The following is a 17,817-nucleotide window of genomic DNA, read 5'->3' on the forward strand; positions in this document are numbered from 1 at the left end:
GCCCTGAAAAGGGGTGGCAGGATACCACTACCCTACCCTGCCTTCCCTGCCATATGGGACCCTCACCGGAGGCCCAAAGCAATAGGTCCACCTGGCCTTGGCTGCATATCCAGAACTAAGGACGGAAAACGCTGCTCTCCTGTAAGGTGATTATTTCAGATATTTTGCTGGAGAGAGGAAAGATGACTAGAACCACGATATGCTGCAGAACCAGCCTGCCTCCATCTTAGGCTTAAAAGCCATCTTATAGTAAAGACAGACTGGACTGATTCCTGTTTGTGATTAAATCTGTTTCTCAAGGACTGGGCTATGACACACCTGTGACCTTCACTGCAAATGGTTCTGTACTGCCTGATCCAGGAAACGGCCATCGTGTCTTTGTTCCAAAAGTTATTTATAACCATTCTGCAACCTTGTCTTTGCTTCAGAAGGTTAAATGGCCACCTGTGACACCTTGTATGACTATGACTACCTTGGTATGCCCACCTTGAACCAAGTCTTTGTTTCAGAAGGGACTAACTTCTTATGCCTATGTTCTGCTCCTGTTACCCCAACTATCTTGAAACTGAGAAATTAGAAACCCCCTACCCATGAGCTACAAAAGCCTTGTCTTCCTCACATCCAAGGCATTTAGTCTCTTGAACCCTGCCTGAGGGGAGGCAGCCCGTGTACAGGAATGAAAAAGCTTGCTTTAGTTAATGGCTTGCTTTAATTAATAGCTTGTTTTAGTTAACGGCTTGCTTTAATTAATGGCTTGCTTTAATTAATGGCCTTGCTTTAAATCTTGGCTGTGATGATTTGGGTCGGTGTCTTTCTCCTCCCATCTTTGGATCAACTACGTCAGTGGGCATGAACCTTGCCATTCTGATCATGGTATCATGACTATGCCAACGGGCACAAGCCTACCTGAGGATTCCTAACGTGGAATTCCTTCTCCCTTCCTTGATTTGACGGAAAGGGATCCATTCCTCCTCCAGTGATTCAGTGGGCTGGCTTCTCTTGTGGGGTCTGCTTGCAGAAGTAGGTGGTTCGAAGCTGACTGGTCCCTGAACCACACATGCATTCAGAGAGAAAGCCAGAAGACAACGGTGAGCTTATTTTCTCCTTTCCTCACACCTCCCTCCCAACGCATGATACACGGGCTCTCTGCCTGGCTGGCAGGTAAGGAGACCAGGGTTATTCGAAGAGGGCAGAAAAAAACTGGGGACAGGCCTGAGTTTGAGCCCAGAGTAAGCTAGGTCACTTTGGCCAGCTATTGAACACCTTTGAACCTTGGTGTTCTACTTTTTTTTTAAAAGATTTATTTATTTATTATGTACACAGTGTCCTGTCTACACAACAGAAGAGGGCGTCAGATCCCATTACAGATGTTGTGAGTCACCATGTGGATGCTGGGAATTGAACTCAGGACCTCTGGAAGAGCAGCCAGTGCTCTTAACCACTGAGCCATCTCTCCAGCCCAGTGTTCTACTCTTTAAATGGGTATCATAACTGCTTTGCATGTTATGGGAAATAATACATGTAGCTCAGTGACAGAATGCTTGCCTGTGTGTCTGATGCCTCGGCACCACAAACTAACAGAGAACAACACGTCCATGGGGACTGGCCCATGCCCTGGCTCTCCACAGGTATCCAACTGCAGTTCACCGGGGGTCTTTCTCACCTGTGCTCCACCACAGCCACCACAAAGCCACGCGAGGCCAGCTCCATGCTGAAGGCTGAGTATACTGCCCTGGAGAGTCACAGGGAGAAGACATCAAAAACACGGCCCAGTTCACCCACACTCTGCTAGTGGGCCACCTCAGAAGCCCGGCTAGGTAGGTTGTCATGGGTGGTCCTCCTCCAAGTGCCTTCCCCAGACAGTGCAGCCCTCATCCCGGGGCTATGGGGTCCTCCATGGTGTGTTTTGCAAGTCAGTCTTCAATCAGAGATGCCTTTCCACTCCACTGAATCAGCCTACCCCAACCCCAGCTACATTCTGACTACACTAACGTATCTGTGTGTACATGTTCCTGTGTGTTAACGTGTGTGTACACATGTGTGTGTCTGCAAGTGGAGGCCATGTTGTCAGGTGTCTTTGTCAATCACTTTCTACTTTTTTCTCATTATTATTATTATTAGTAGTAGTATAGTAGTAGTAGTATTTTCAGACAGGGTTTCTCACTGAACCTAGAATTTATCAATTCTGAGACGAGCTGGCCAGAGAGTTCTAAGGACCCTCCTGTCTCATCCACTCCTGAACTGGGATTACAGGTGTGTGTGACCACAGCCAGACTTTACCTGGGCTTGGGGATCACTCAAGCCATGCTTATACAGCTAGTACTTTAACCCACTAAGCAGGGCCTCACTGAGTAGCCAGGCTTGCCTGGAACTCTCTATGTATGTAGACCAGGCTGGCCTTGAACTCACCAAGATCTGCCTATTTCTGTCTCCTGAGTGCTAGTATTAAAAGTATGTGCCAAAATGCTCAGCATAAATATATTTTAAAACCACACAAGGGGTCAGGTGATGGTGGCGCACGCCTTTAATGCCAGCACTTGGGAGGCAGAGGCAGGCAGAATTCTGTAAGTTTTGAGGCCGGCCTGGTCTACGAATCGAGTTCAGGACAGCTAGGGCTGTTTCACATAGAAACTCTGTCTCAAAACAAACAAACAAACAAAACCCAAAAACAACAACAACAAAAAACCCACACACAAGGGCTGGCAAAATGGCTTATTAGATAAAGGTTCTTGCCTCAGCGGCCTAGCAACCTGAATTTGATCCCCAGGATGCACATAATAGGTGGAAGGAGAAAACTTACTTCACAAAGTTATTTTTGCCTTCCACAAATACCATTTATGATGATAAATAAATAAACACACACACAAAATCAAAGCAATTTTAAAATTTCAAGTAGTCATGTTTTTTAAGTTAAAAGGGGGCACTGGGGTGGCTGGAGAGCTGGCTCAGCAGCTAAGAGCACTGGCTGAACTTCTGGAGGACTCAGGTTTGACTCCCGGCACGCACACCACACGGTGACTTGCAACCACCTGTAACTCCAGTTACAGGGGACCTGGCACCCTCTTCTGGCCTCCCAGGCATTGCATGCATGTGATAGATATGCAAGCAAAACACCTGTACACATTTTAAAATAAATAAATAAATAAAAAGGAGGGGGCCATAGCTCAGTGGTAGAACGCTTGCCTAGCATGCACAAGGCATGGGGTCCAATTCCCAGGACTGCAAAAAACAAAGAAAAGGTTTTTGTTTTTTTATTTTAGCCAGTTGTAATAGTATATAAGCAAGAATATCAGGAGTTCAAAGTCATCCTTAGTTACATAGTAAATATAAAGCTAGCTTGTGCTACATGAGTTACTGTGAAAGGAAGGAAGGGAGGGAGGGAGTGAGGGAGGAAGGAAGGAAAGAAGGAAAGAAGGAAAGAAGGAAGGAAGGAAGGCCAGACGTGCTAGTGCACACTTGCTGTCCTATCACTTGAAACATGAAGATGGGATCAGGAGTTCACAGTTAGCCTTGTCTACGCATCAAGATCTTGTCTCAAAACAAGAAGGAACAGAGCTGAGGAGACGGCTCAGCTGTTAAGAGCACTTCTACTCCAGCTGCCTATCACTCCAGTTCCAAGGCCTCTGGAGCCCTCTTTAGCCCCAGTGGACACCTGCACACAAGTGCACTACACACATGCAGACACACATAACTTAAAATTAAGTAAAAAAAAAAAAAAAAGACAGGCAGGCAGTGGTGGCACACGCCTTTAATCCAGTACTCAGGAGGCAGAGGCAGGCAGATCTCTGTGAGTTCGAGGCCAACCTGGTCTATAAAGTGAGTTCCAGGACAGCAAGGCTAAACAGAGAAACCCTGTCTCAAAAATCAAAATAAAAAAATCAAAACCAAACAAAACCAACAACAAAAAAGTAAAAAGAAGCAATTAACTTTATTGATATATTTTATTTACGCTATAATAGCCTAGTATACTTTTATACCTTATTTAACCTATTGTAAGCTATTGAATGTTATTGTATTCTTTTACTCCCACACAGTCTTTGTACTCTAGTGTATTATTTCACACCTGAAGCATGTCTCAATGTTGATCAACCATATTCTAAGCCTTAAAGAGCCATACGGAGCTGACCGCTTATGGACCAAGCAGCTCTGACAAATGAGATGTAGTCAGCTGTATTAGAGCTATCCAGGAGATTTTCTTTTAAAAGCAGAGTGCCCTTTATATTGCCTGGGATGCAGACATAATGACTGGTACAAAAGCAGCCACCATAGGCCATGAGGTAATTTATCATGGAAACTATACACAGCAGAGTAAGATCAAAAAGTCTGGTTCTGTTATATTCATGCAATGTAACATCAACCCTAATTGTCTATCTCTGACTCCCCTCCTCCCTTTCTTTCCTGTTTTGATGCAGGATTTTATATAGTCCAGGCTGGTCTCAAACTCACTATTCGCAGAAGATGACCTTGAACTCCTGATCCTCCAGCTTCCAGCTTCTAAGTGGTGGGTTACCAGCAGGTGCCGGTGCCTACCCTTCTAGCTTGCTTTAAACTGAGAAATAAAGAAGTTTGTTTGTGGGTGGGTGCTGTTTTCCTCTTTTGTTGCCACGCCATGCTTACACTCGTCATGCTCCTGTCTCGGCCTCTCAGGGCCTGAGTATGCATGCACCTGCATGCACCGCGAGCCAGGGAAGGAATGGATTTGATCATGCTTTAGTTACTCATGTCTGCTGTTGTCTGTTAAATACCTTTTGTAACTGAGGTTTCCTTCCAGTGTCTCCCAGGTTTCCAGAGAGGCAGTGAACTGGATGAGTGCCGCCTGATCCCTTCCCGGTGTGTGCTGTGTAAGGTAGACCAGCTGCTGCTTGCTACCCAGGGCCCAGGCACTCCTATCTGCCTACTTCAGAGGGCTGTGTGGGGACCACAGGGGGCAATGGCGTTCTGGAGGCCAGGTAGGTGGTATTTACTTACACATGCTCTTCCCTGGGATGGAAAGCTACCCATCAGTGAACAAGGGAAGAATTTCAAGGTGAGATGAACCAGAGAATAAAAAAGAGACTGTCCCTTGACCCTCCTCCCCTCTTCCTTTTGGAATTTCACGCATGGTTAATGAAGGATGTTTCTACGGGCTCACTCCGGTCTACTGAAGAATGACATCCCAATGGAGCTTTCTAGTAAAAGGGCCACCTCCACATCACGCACTCACTGCTCTCTCCAGCAGCTGTGGGTGGGAGGGAGTGTTTCCTAGCTTCTTCTCTCTGATAGGCTTACACACACACACACACACACACACACACACACACACACACGCGCGCGCACGCACGCACGCACGCACGCACGCACGCATGCACGCACGCGCGCGCACACGTACACACGTACTGCACACGCACACACACCAGCTCTGAAGGCTAGGACTCGTCTACTCACAGCAGGCTCACTCTCAGTTTACTACAAAAAGAAACCAGCACAGAAAACCACACACTTGCCTCCCCAGCCTCATCTTCACACCTACTCTCCACTTCCGGCCACTGCTAGTTATGTTTGTCTGTACACCAGCTCCTCTAGTGTGTGTGGCTTTCTGAACGTGTGCATGTCTGGATTTCCCACCTTCCTTTTGTGCCAGGGGCCAGCATCCAGCCGGTGCTAAGAGAGGTTGGCTGAATGAATGGAAATCCAGCCAAACAGCCCTCTGTTCCTTTCGTAATGAGTATTACTGGGAAACTATGACTTCCAGACACCGTCATACACAGTGAGGGCCCAGAAGACAGGCGTGGTGTCTGTCTTCACAGGGGCTACGGTCTAGCAGGGAAGACAGGCACTGGAACATAATCACAAAAGTGACAAATGCACTGTGGGGCTGTCTCAGCAACCGAGAGAGAGCACTGATCCCACAGAGGACCCAGATCCCCAGCACCCACGCTGGGAGGCTCGCAAGCACCTGCAACTCCAGCTCCAGAGGATCTGAAGCTCTTCAGTTTTCCTCGGGTACCTATGTCCAGGTACACACATGCACACACACATGCATGCATACACTCATGGACTCACACAACACACACACACATGCACGCACACATCATTAAAACTAGAACAAATCATTTTTAAAATATGCTGCAATTATGTTAAGTACTGAGAAGTAAATAGCACTTGAAAACTCAGCCTCATAGAGGAGTCAGGATGGGCACCTTAGAAAGGGACACATACCATGTGTGCAATGCACACCTCTAATTCAATGTTTGAAAATTTAAAAAACAGAATTAAGTTCAAAAAGCTACTAAAATGTTTCATTTAGGGCCTGGAGAGATAGCTCAGTGGTTGAGATCACTGTCTGTTCTTCCAGAGGACCCGAGTTTGATTCCCAGCACCCACATGGTGACTCACAACCATTTGTAACTCCAGTCCCAGGGAATCTGACACTCTCTTAAAAAAAGAAAGAAAAGAAAAGGTTTCATTTAGAAGAACATTCATGCACTCAACAAATATTTATTGAGACCTCAATCTGCCAGGCACTCTTCAAGCACCGGACTAGCAAGGTCGGATTTGGCCTTCTGCGGTTGTGAGACAGGGTATCACCACACGTCACACACTGGCCTGAATTCAAGACCTCCAGCTCCTGCCTCCAGAAGGACCGATGTGAGCCACTACACACTACCAGCCTGAAAACAGATCTCCTTGTTATCATGTGGACAAGAGGTGGGGGGTTGGCAGCTTCTGAGATATGTGGCACTCTGGGATATAAACCATATATATATTATATACACACACACATATATATACATATACATATACATATATATATATACATACATATACATATATATATTTTCATGTATGAACAAACAGAGATGGCACTAACAAACTTAAGTGAGAGGCAAGCAGGCTATATCACAAGATATATAACACCCCATGGTGTAGACAGAAAAAAACCATGGAGCAATCCTGACTGGATACTGAATTATGAAGTTGAAGCCCTGTGACAATGAGACATGTCTGCTCCTGCAGCACCAATCTACTTCAGAGAAGATGGGCATTGAAAAAACTCCATATGGAGTTTACTTTCTTTGTGGCAAAAGTTAGGCCACTGGGCAATAAACTGCCCTTGCTCAACTGCTGACAGTATGTTGTCCAAATTGGACAAGCAAGACATAAAAGGAAGTGACTACTGAACTTTGCCAAGACAAGGTTGGACAGTCCTTCAAAAATCGTGCTTCACAGATATTCTAGGCCTGTATGCCAAAGATGGATACTCCAACGTTGCAGAGGAACCTTGAGTAACTGTCCAGGCAGCCAGCTGTTTCTATCACTTTTTATTTTTGGAAGTTGTTTGCTCTACACTCCTGTTTACTCAGGTAATACTATATCCTTCTCAGATCTCTAATGGAGTTGAATACTAGATAGTTATCTAATTTTCTTTGTTACAGACTCAGAAAAGAAACTCACTAAAGAGGTGTAAAGTGTATAAGGTTGAGAGACACAAAAGATAGTTTTGGGTTGGTAATGCAGGTTAGGATAGAAAGTGAATTAGGTACAAAACTTTGGACTCACCAAGACAGAATAGATAATGAAGTATTTTTCTATGAATTTATCATATGCTAATGGACTAGACATTGCTAATGTAATTATTGCCTGTATATATTTGTATATAGTTATTGTACTTGATTATATATAGTTTTTCTATGTTAGTTAAAACCTTCACTTTTGTGTTTAGACAAAAAAGGGGAAATGTATTATATTTTGTTTGCAGAGGGTGGAGCTACCTCCTAGTTAATCATAGAGGCCAGGCAGTTGGTGGCGCACATCTTTAATCCAGCACTTGGAGGAGGAAGCAGGAAGATCAGGAGTTCAAGGTTACCCTGGGCTACATGAGATTGATCCAGTCTAAAAGAGAAACAGAGCCTGGTAGTTGGTAACATGCCTTTAATCCCAGCACTAGGTAGGATCATACCTTTAATCCCAGCACTTGGGAGGATCAAGCCTTTAATTCCAGCACTTGGGAGGCTCATACCTTTAACCCCAGCATCCGGAGGTGGAGACAGGAATATAAAGTGGGCGGAGATAGGATCTTGGCTCCAATTCAGTCTGAAGAGCTGTAGAGCCAGGTTCCGACCCCACCTCCTCATTCGGTCTGAGGATTTATAGATTTGTAGAGGTAAGAAGTTTCTAGTGGCTGCTGCTCTGCTTCTCTGATCTTTCAGCTTTCACCCTCAATATCTGACTCCTGACTCTGGTTTTGATTGCTAAAACTAATTAGGATCGTGCCCAATGTCTGGAGGAAGAGATTATGAAATTTATCATCGCCACATCCGTCCACACAGCTCAAGGAGAGAACACCAGGACTCTGCACCTAGTAGGCACAGTCCAACTAAACCTCATAAACACCACGTGGGAGCCACATCCTCAGTTGGCAGATGTTAAAATCTAGGCTCTGAGAGTTCCAACTTTCCCTAGCCCACATGGGACACAGTTCCATGGGCAGGGTCTGCAGTTCGCTCCACAGGCTTGCATATTCCCCAAATGACCAAAAATTAATTGAAGTTCAAGGCAGGATGAGTCCAAGGTGTTTCTGACAGTGCTTTGCCAAGCTGCAACTGGAAACTTCTCTGCCACCTTGGGGTCTGCACGCACACGTGTGCCATGCACACGTGTGCCATGCACTACGCCATGCCACCGTGCCTGGTCACCTGGACACAGATCGGACACTACTGCATGTTGCAAACTGTAGTGTTTTTTACTGTACGAAGATCTCTGCTCTTCACGGCTTAGTTACAGAAAATAAAGACTGTTCGTGGCTCCTGCCGTCATCCCTCCATGTGTAAGGATCAGGTTCTTTCTTATTTTTTTGTTTATTGTTATTGTATTAGAATGTTGGGTTTTTTAAAGATTGGCACCTGAGGTGGCTGGAGAGATGGCTCAGTGGTTGAGAGCACTGGCTGCTCTTATAGAAGACCGAATTTGATTCCCAGCACCCACATCAGGTACCTCAGAGCTGTCTGTAACTTCAGCTCCACAAGATCTGACACCTTTGGCCTCCGTGAGCACCTGCACTCACATGAGCAGACACACAATCCATACACATAATTAAAAAGAATAAAAAATACATCTTAAAAAAAAGACTGGTGTCTGGGTTGCTAACTTGAGTTACACACACACACACACACACACACACACACACACACACACACACACACGTTAAATGGATCTTGGCTTGGGATTAAGACAGAATTTCCAATTTCTGAAATGGCCCTAAACGTAACTTCTGCCATTTTGTACTACGTATTTATACAATACAGCATTCACAGCATCAAATTCATAAAACCAAAGCTCAGTGAATTGTGAAAAAACACTGAAGACACTCTAGGTCTTACGGCCTCAAACATTCAGTCTAGAGTCAATCCCTTATACAAAAATAAACAAGTTCATCCATCTCATTTGTATGCGAATTTGCTTTGGCTTTTAATGCGTGGTAAAATGATATTGCATACCAAATCATTACTTTAAAATCAACTTCTTTGTGGTTTCTCACCAGCAAATGCTTGACTTGTATGCCTATTTTATATAATCTGATAGTGGGCAAGTCACAAGTGGAAAACCTTACGAAGCCCTGGTCTCGGGAGGAGGGCCCAGCGCTACGCCAGGGCCCAGTTGGGAGTAAAACGGAAGTAGGCGAAACATCTGCTGTTCCACCCTCTGAGACTACACTGAGACACAAGCTCTCACAATACAAGGGCTAGGCAAAGTCCAGGGACGGAGCTCTTACCTGAAGCCTCCCAGGCCATGGGACAAGATGATCAAGGGGTATCCAGATTCCTTTGTCTTAAAGGGGCCATTCCAGCTAACAGGCAAGCGACAAGATCCTGGCAGAGACACAGGCTGTAGCATCTCTGGCTGCCCTGAACTGTGATCCCAAGGGCAGCCTGGGTACAGGCAGGGGTGGGCATTTGGGGTCCTCCCCTCTCCAGAACCACCAGGAAAACAAATTCAAAAAAGCAGTACTGAAGAAATCTGGGGCAGATGTGTGAGGTGCCAAGGCCATGGGAACACCTGGGGTGGGGACTTGGATTGGGGAGGGAGAACAGACCCAGGGCAAGCTGCAGGATTATGGGTACTCCCTGAGAACCAAGAATGTCCGATATCACTGCTGGGGTGGTAGTGGAGCACATGGCTAGTGGGATGTGGTTCAGTGATAAGTGGTAGGTGCTGGCCCTGGTTTGATCCCCGGTACTGAAAAGGGGGGCAGTGATCTATAGAGTGGGTGAGAATGCATGCTGGATTTAGGAATCACAGCCATGCCCCCATCTCATGTCCAAACACTGCACTATCTGGCACCACAGTTCTACAAAAGCTGGTTGGTGAGCAGGTAAGTGACTTGCCTAAGTCCCAGTAAATTACAAAGCCTGGATCTGAAGCGATGACCCAAATTCTCACAACATTCAATTCTCTCCCATCTCTCCATACCAAGGACTGGACTGTGCAAGTTAAAAATTACTGAGTCTGCCTGGGTTTCTCCTGGGACATAAACAGGCCACTGGGAAGACACCCGGGCCAGGCCAGGCCATACTTACCCATACCCAGGTTTGAAGACGCGCCCGACCCAGCGCTTGTTATACTGCAGGTAGTCAGCCAGGCCCAAGCAGTACTCATAGCGGGGAATCCACAGGGGCTGCTCACACGCCTCTGATGCTTGGCAGGGGTAGAAGAGTCGGAAGAGGCTCCCCTGGGGGAAGAGCAGAGAGCAGCTGCTGGTTCAAGGAGCCTGGGCACTGTGAGTCGGCAGGAGTCCGGGCACCAACCGGGCTGGTCACACGCGAAGGGAATCAAAGGCTTCCTCAAATCCAGAAACAACTTTGTTGTTAGCATATAGAACATACAGCTGGTGTTCTTCCAGTCCTCGAGCTGCATTTTGAATTACATCCTGGGGACAGCACCGCACCAGAACATGGCGAGTTCGTGGGCCCAGGCTTTGGTGCAAACAGGGGAACTGCGTTTGCTCTTAGTTGAACAGGGTGGCAGCGGTGGATCACCCAAGCCACTCTTCCAGGTTGCCTCTGCCTCTGGGTCACAGGAGAAGAGCAGGGTGGGTGTCTCTGGGACAAGAGGTGAGTCCAACCATGTAGAACAAAAACCTAAGAAACCATTAGGGGCCATGTGGCCATGCCTGGGGGTCCTTGGAGGATCGGGGGCTCATTTATGGTTATCCTTGGCTACATTTCTAGTTGGAGGCCAGCCTGAGCTACATGAGAAGCCTGTCTCAAAAAAATGTTTAAAAGGAGGAGGAGGAGGAAACAAAGAAAAAGAAAAGCCTAGAAACTGCCAGAAGGTTCCTAAGGTGGGAAACAAATGGAAGCAGGAGATGAAGGCACCACCCTCCCAGCCAAGATGCAGCAGTCAGGACGGTGTGCATGGCCCCGTGCTTCCTCCCACTCGCCTCCACCAGGCTGAGATCAAAAAACCTTTCTGGGAGCAGATGCCACACTCAAGACAGGAGGAAGGGTCTGCGAGCTGCCTTGGAAGCCAGGCACCTCCTCCTTGCTGGTGAAAGAACTGAGCGTCTCTGTCAATTGGAAAGGTTCTAATGTTTTGAAGAGGAATTTTTTTTTAAAAGGGCAGCAGACAGGATAACCAAATCCACCAGCTCCCCAGAACTGCACACTTGGACCTATAGTGGCGAAGTCCCCACATGGGCAGAAGTCGTGGAGTAGCGCAGGGCGGAGCTTGGGACACCTACCTCAAGACTCTGACCCTCCATCACATCTGTGCAGCCGACATGGTGGGGTCCCGAGATGGGCGGAAAGCACATGGACTGGCCGCTCCCCATCTCATCACCAGCTGGACTACAGCCTGGGTGTCCTGAACTTGCGGGCTGGAAGGAGAGCACAGAACAGCCTCTTGCTGGTCTCTTCTCTGCTTGGTGCTTCTCTAGGTCATGTGCTAACCCTGCCCACTTCCTGACATCCTTATCACCCCGGCCTTCCTGCAGCTACTCAATAAACCACATGCATCATTTATGCTTGCTATTTGCCAACGGTTTACCGGCCGGCTTTTTGGTTGTTTGTTTTGTGGTGGTGGGATCAAACCCAGGGCCTTGCACGTGCTGGCAAGTGCTCCATTCCCAGCCCTAGGGACCGTAGTCTTCATTTTCTTCGGTGGTGTGAAGAGATGGTAGTGATGAGCTAATCCTCAGTTCCTAGCCCTGTATAACACAGTTATGATAAAACACCTGTAATCCCAGCATTGGGAAGGTGGTGGCTGGGGGAGCGGGGGAGGGGGGTTAGGAGCTCAGGGCATCACTCAGCTCCATGGTGAGTTGAAGAGACCCTGCCTCAGGATTAACACATACCGACACTGCACCTACCATGTGTCCATCCAACAGTAACTGCTGCGGTGAGTACAACCCCAGACATTGCTTCACCTAACGCTCTGAGAAAGGAGGGTATCGGGACCAGTTTAACAGATGGGCACAGCAAGGCAAGAGAGAGCTATCTTGGCTATGGGGGGTGTGGGGGGTGTCCTAACCCATAACGCACCCAGTTTAAAGCAACAAAATTTAGATTCCTATTCCTTACAGCCCAAACCAACTACGCAGGCAGGGTCCTGGGCCCACGTGGTTTGTTTTTGACATTATTCTGATTCCTCCTCTGGGAGGATCAGTGTGCAGGCCAGAGCATGCCTGGGCAAGAAGAGACCTTAGGGGTGGCCACTGCAATCTCCCCTGGCCCCACCTCTGTACACACATGCGCATTACTAAGTAAGTCGAGGTCCTGAGAGACTTGGTGAGCTGCTTCAAGGTCACAGCACAATTGTTACCACACACAGACCTCCTGACCGCCAATCCTCTGTCCAGAAGAAAAACCCAAAGAGTCCCAAAGAGTCACTCATTAAATAATGTCAGAAGGTGATGATTTTCCTTCTGCTATTCATTTCTCCCTTTTGTTTTTCCAATGCACACTTGAAGACACCCACAATTACAAAAAGGAGGCAGAGGAGGAGCTAAGCTCTGTGCGGGCGGTACTCAGCAGAGGGAAAGAGGAGGAGTCTCCCAAGGTTCCCCGGTGGCTGAGGCACCGCTGGCGATCTAAGGCTGCAGCTGCAGGACACATGCGGATCACATGACAGTGAAGCAGCTGCAGATCCTGTCATACCGGAGAGAGAAAATGCCACTGAGAGTTCTGAGGAGAGAGTTGTGTCCCTTGAGCGTGGGAGCACAGAGCCGGTGAAGGCTGGGAAGAGAAGAAAGTGTTAGGAAGGGATCTGTGAGAAGGGGGGGTGGGGGGGTGGGCGGGCAGCCAGGGCTGGCTTCGAGGGGAGAAAGGGCGGTGTGTGATGCATGTGGAGGCCAACCTCGCTCACATGTCGGGTCTCATGTGTTTCCCTGCCACCCTGTTGTTTGAAGCAGGGTCTCTCGTTAGCTAGAATTTGACCACACAGCCTTCCCGGATCTACCTGGCTGCCTCTCATTTCACCATCACTGAGATTACAACATACCATCAATCAGGCTTTTTTTGTTTTTTAATTTTTAAAATTACATTTATTTGTTGAATGTGTGGAAATGCATGTGTGACAGTGTGCTTGTGGGTGTGAGGACAACTTGAGGGAGTCGCTTCTCTCCTAACTCGAGGGTCCCAGAGGTCAAACTCAGTCACGTTTAGCAGCATGTGTCTCTATCTGTAGCCCAGGCTGTCCTGGAACTTGCTATGTACACAGGCTAGCCTTGAACTCAGAGATCCACTTGCCTCTGTCTCCTGAGTGCAGGTGTTAAAGCCATGTGCTACCACACCCATTCCTTTTTTTTTTTTTTTTTTTTTTTTTAATGTGAGCTCTAAGAATCTGAACTCAGGTCTCATATCTGACACAAGAGCCTTAACAACTAAACAGTTCCCCGTGAAAGACCAAGCCTGAGACCCAGCTCCTCTGCCATCTAGCTTGGGCACCTTAACCTCTCTCTAAGCCTCATTCTGCATAAGGGGATTTCTATCAGTCTGTGGTTGCTTATGGAGATAAATGAAACCATGCAATTAAAACACCTTTCATAGTATCCGGCATGAGCAAGATTCGTTGTAGCCGTATTTGTTGATTGCAAGAAAAGCAGAAACAATAGAGTTTGGCAACTGTGTAGATTTGGGAACCAGAGGGAAAAAGGAGAGGCAAAGACAGGGTGGGTTGAGGGACTGTATGGCCAGGATTTTGTGGAAAGGGATTTTGTCTCATGTGAGATCAGTCCTTGGGTCAGGCATCAGGAAAGTAGATTTGAAAGAGTCATGGAGGTGGGGGTGTACAGAACCCTGGTGATCCTGGCAGGCTTCTGAGAGGGCCCATCAGCTAAATTCTGCTTGGAAATAAATAAAAACCAAGGAAGACAACTGACCAGACTGAGGCTGACCTGAAACAGCCTGAGTTCCCCAGGCCCACGTGGACTGATGCCCAAGGACAAAACGGGATAAAAGCCAATCTCAGGATTTTAGCCAATCTCATTTGCAAATTACAACGAAGACACCAGCCTTATTTCTCATAAATGGCATGGGATTTTTTTCCAGGGGAGTTGGTCAGGTGGGTTCCATTGCCCACCTTGGCTCCGCAATTCATAACAGTGCCTGTCTGGAGCCTCTCCATCATCCAGACTCACTGAGACCTCCTAGTCCACTGGGAGTTCCTAAACTCCAGCCTTCCCTCCTCTCAGCTCTGAGCAGGCCGCCCTCCTCACCTGGACACCCCCCCCCCCCCCCCCCCCCCCCCGCACAGACTGCAAGGTGCAGTGTCTCAGCTGGCAGTCTGAGTCTCAGTGACTTGCTTCCCACAGTATCCATGTGGAATCTGTCAGAGGTTTCTGAACCCACTACCCAATCTCCCTGCAATCTCTAACACTGTAGTTCCTCCATTTGCAGAAAAATCAATGTCTCTGTTTGTTTTGTTTTTGTTTTTTTGGTTTTTTTTTTTTTTTTTTTTTTTTTTTTTTGAGGGCCTAGAGCCAGAACCCAGGGCCTTTCAAATGCCAGGCAAGCACTTTACAAGCTACACTCCCAACTTCAAGTTAATGTTTTTAAGTCCTAGGTGTTTCTGGCCATTAGGATTTGAGGATCTCTGGGGGGGGGGCGGGGGGGGCAGAGGGGGGGCAGTCTTTTCTTTCATTCAGACACACATGGTCACATGCATGCAACCAACACTGAACGTACCCTATGACTAACATCTCACTGGGCAAATCCCCACGGCCACTCCACACGCTCACCACAGTACACAGGTACCCAGTCACACACGAATAAATAAATGTTTAAAAAAAATTACTTTCTCTAATAAGAGCTGTAAATTTTTTCACACACAATGCCTTTTCTCTTCATGTGAACTCCATGGGGTAAAGACCATGCTTTAGCCAGGCGGTGGTAGCACACACCTTTAATCCCAGCATTTGGGAGACAGAAGCGGGTGGATCACTATGAGTTCAAGGCCAGCCTGGTCTACAGAGAAAGTTCCAGGGCAGCCAGGACTACACAGAGAAACCCTGTCTCGAGAAAGAAAAAAAAAAAAAAAAACGTCGTGCTTCCTATCTGTAGGACACTATCACATGCTTTCCACAGGCAGTGAGAACTTACTGGGTCTTCCTTTGGCTTTACAATCTTTCAATTCTTCTCCTCAGCTGTTCTGAGACAGGGTCTCTCTGGGTAGCCCAAGCTGGCCCCAAATCAAGATTTCCCTGTTCACCTCTCAAGTGCTAGGACAATAGGTAAGTACCACTATATCCAGCTTAATTCGGTTTTGTTGTTATTGTTATTGTTGTTTGCTTATTTGGTTTTTGTTTTGTTTTGTTTGTTTTGGCTTTTTGAGACAGGGTTTCTCTCAAAAAAAGTAGTTTTGATGCCTGTCCTGGATCTCACTGTAGACCAGTGCTGGGATTAAAGGTGTGCACCACCGCAGCCCGGCCTTAATTAGTTTTTAATCTATCATGTTTATCAAAAAAAAAGTTCTACGCTATAGAGGGAAAGAAAACTTTAGTGACTTTGAATTCCATCTCTGCTACTTACCAGCTGGATGAGATCTACGTGTGTGTGTGTGTGTGTGTGTGTGTGTATTTAAATATATAAAAAAACGTTTATTTATTTATTGGAGGGGTGCCATGGCACCCCATGTGGAGGTCAGAGGACAACTTGCAGGAGTTGGTTCTCTCCTTCCACCTTTCGGGTTTCTGGACAGATCTTTAGTCGTCAGGCATGACAGTGCCTTTACCCACTGAGCCATCTAGCCAGCCACAGCTGTGAAACCTTCAACAAATGCCTTACACCCTAAACCTGTCATCTACAGCTGCTCATGAGGTCCAAGATTACGTGTGTAAAGTGTCTGGCATGCTGAAGACACTCTGACTTCGTGAGGCAGCTATAACTAGTTATTCTAACTACATGCCTGCTCCAAGTTTAGCTTTCTTATATGTGAAAACAGGGACACTTCACAAGTGAGATTTTGAGGAGAAAATTAATACTGCCTAAGGCCTGGAACATTGTAATTACTCCTAAAACGCCAGCAACTAATCAGCAATGCTGTGGCTCTCTTTCAAAACACCCAGCTGAGGTCTTCCATTTTTCCTGCATAGAGTCCTTTGGCAAAATGAATCTTTCTCTCCCAGGCTTCTCATGCTTGAGACACACCTACCAAAGTCCACTAAAGAGGCCCAGACGAGCCCAAAGGCAAAGGACGGGTCTTTCACTGCAGCGCTGTCCTGCTGGAGTCCTGCTTCTAGCCAGCAGCTCCGTCTCTCGGCCAGCCCTGTGGACTTTTCATCACCGGCTATTTCAGGCCAGAGTCCAAGATAAGCACCCCTCTTGGGCCTCCTTTCAGACAAAGCTCTCTGGAGGCTATGGGCCGGGGACTGTCTGATCTTTGGTCTCTGGAGGAAGTGAAGCAACAATCTGGTCTTAGATGAAGACATCAAGAGCTCGAGGGACGGGATTGAGCAACGAGGCGGCAGAACCAGAAAGGTTGCCCTGATAAGAACGTTCTAGGGCACCCACAAAAGAGCGCCTTTGTTGCTTGTGGGGGCCTGCAGTTTACAAAGCACTTTCACACCCGGTAATATAGGAGAAGAGAGTCCCAGGCAGCCGCGCGATTTGCCCAAGGTCGCCGGGAGCGAGGCACAGTTCTTCGCTGCACTTCCAAGTTCACAACACTGGGAGGAAGAATCTGGCAGTCTTCTTCCACCAGCAAGACACACAGGACAAAGAAGAGCGGAGCACAGCGTGGAGGACACAAAGCAGCCGGGACTCAGGGGCGTGAGGCTGGGGGTGAGGGTCAAGACGGGAATCTCGGGGCGTGGGAGTCCGTGCTGACCCTGGGAGGGCTTAGGGGCGGGGTGGATTCTGACGGGATTTGTCTGAATAGAAAATAGAGACAATGAAGAGCAAACATTAGCGTGCAGATTCTGAGACTGAAAGACAAGAAGGCCCACGCTGGAATAGAAAAAGGTCTTTGGATAGCTCAGTTGAGAACTGGAGCTTTCGCCAATCAAACTTACCCAGTCGCGCTGATCACTCAGAAGCAATCTCAGAAGGGTGGCTCGACGGAAACCCGACACCGCCCAGGAGCCCGTGGCCCTCTGGGAGTAGTAGTTCCTTTCCACTTAACATGCGAGCTTAAACCTTATGTTCTGCCTCTAGTTGTTAAACTACAAGTCCGAGGCGCAAAGCGAGAGACACCGCCTTGCCATCCCAGGACTACAATTCCCAGAGTTCCCGACTACACGCTTGGTGGAGTCAAACCAGCCGAGGCCAGGGATGCGGTGAGATTGCTCCCCCTGGTGGTCTGAGGAGCCGCAGCCGCGGTGACACGTCTCAGGCGGAGGGTTAT

At 47.6% G+C, this 17,817-nt stretch overlaps 1 pseudogene; it reads right to left on the bottom strand.

The window, feature by feature from the left end:
* LOC114697257 overlaps positions 1–17,584 on the bottom strand; it is a 28,858-nt pseudogene extending 11,274 nt beyond the window's left edge.
* Between the last annotated feature and the right edge of the window lie 233 nt (positions 17,585–17,817).

This window comes from Peromyscus leucopus, unplaced genomic scaffold (assembly GCF_004664715.2).
Source record: "Peromyscus leucopus breed LL Stock unplaced genomic scaffold, UCI_PerLeu_2.1 scaffold_336, whole genome shotgun sequence".
NCBI classification, from domain to species: Eukaryota; Metazoa; Chordata; class Mammalia; order Rodentia; family Cricetidae; genus Peromyscus; species Peromyscus leucopus.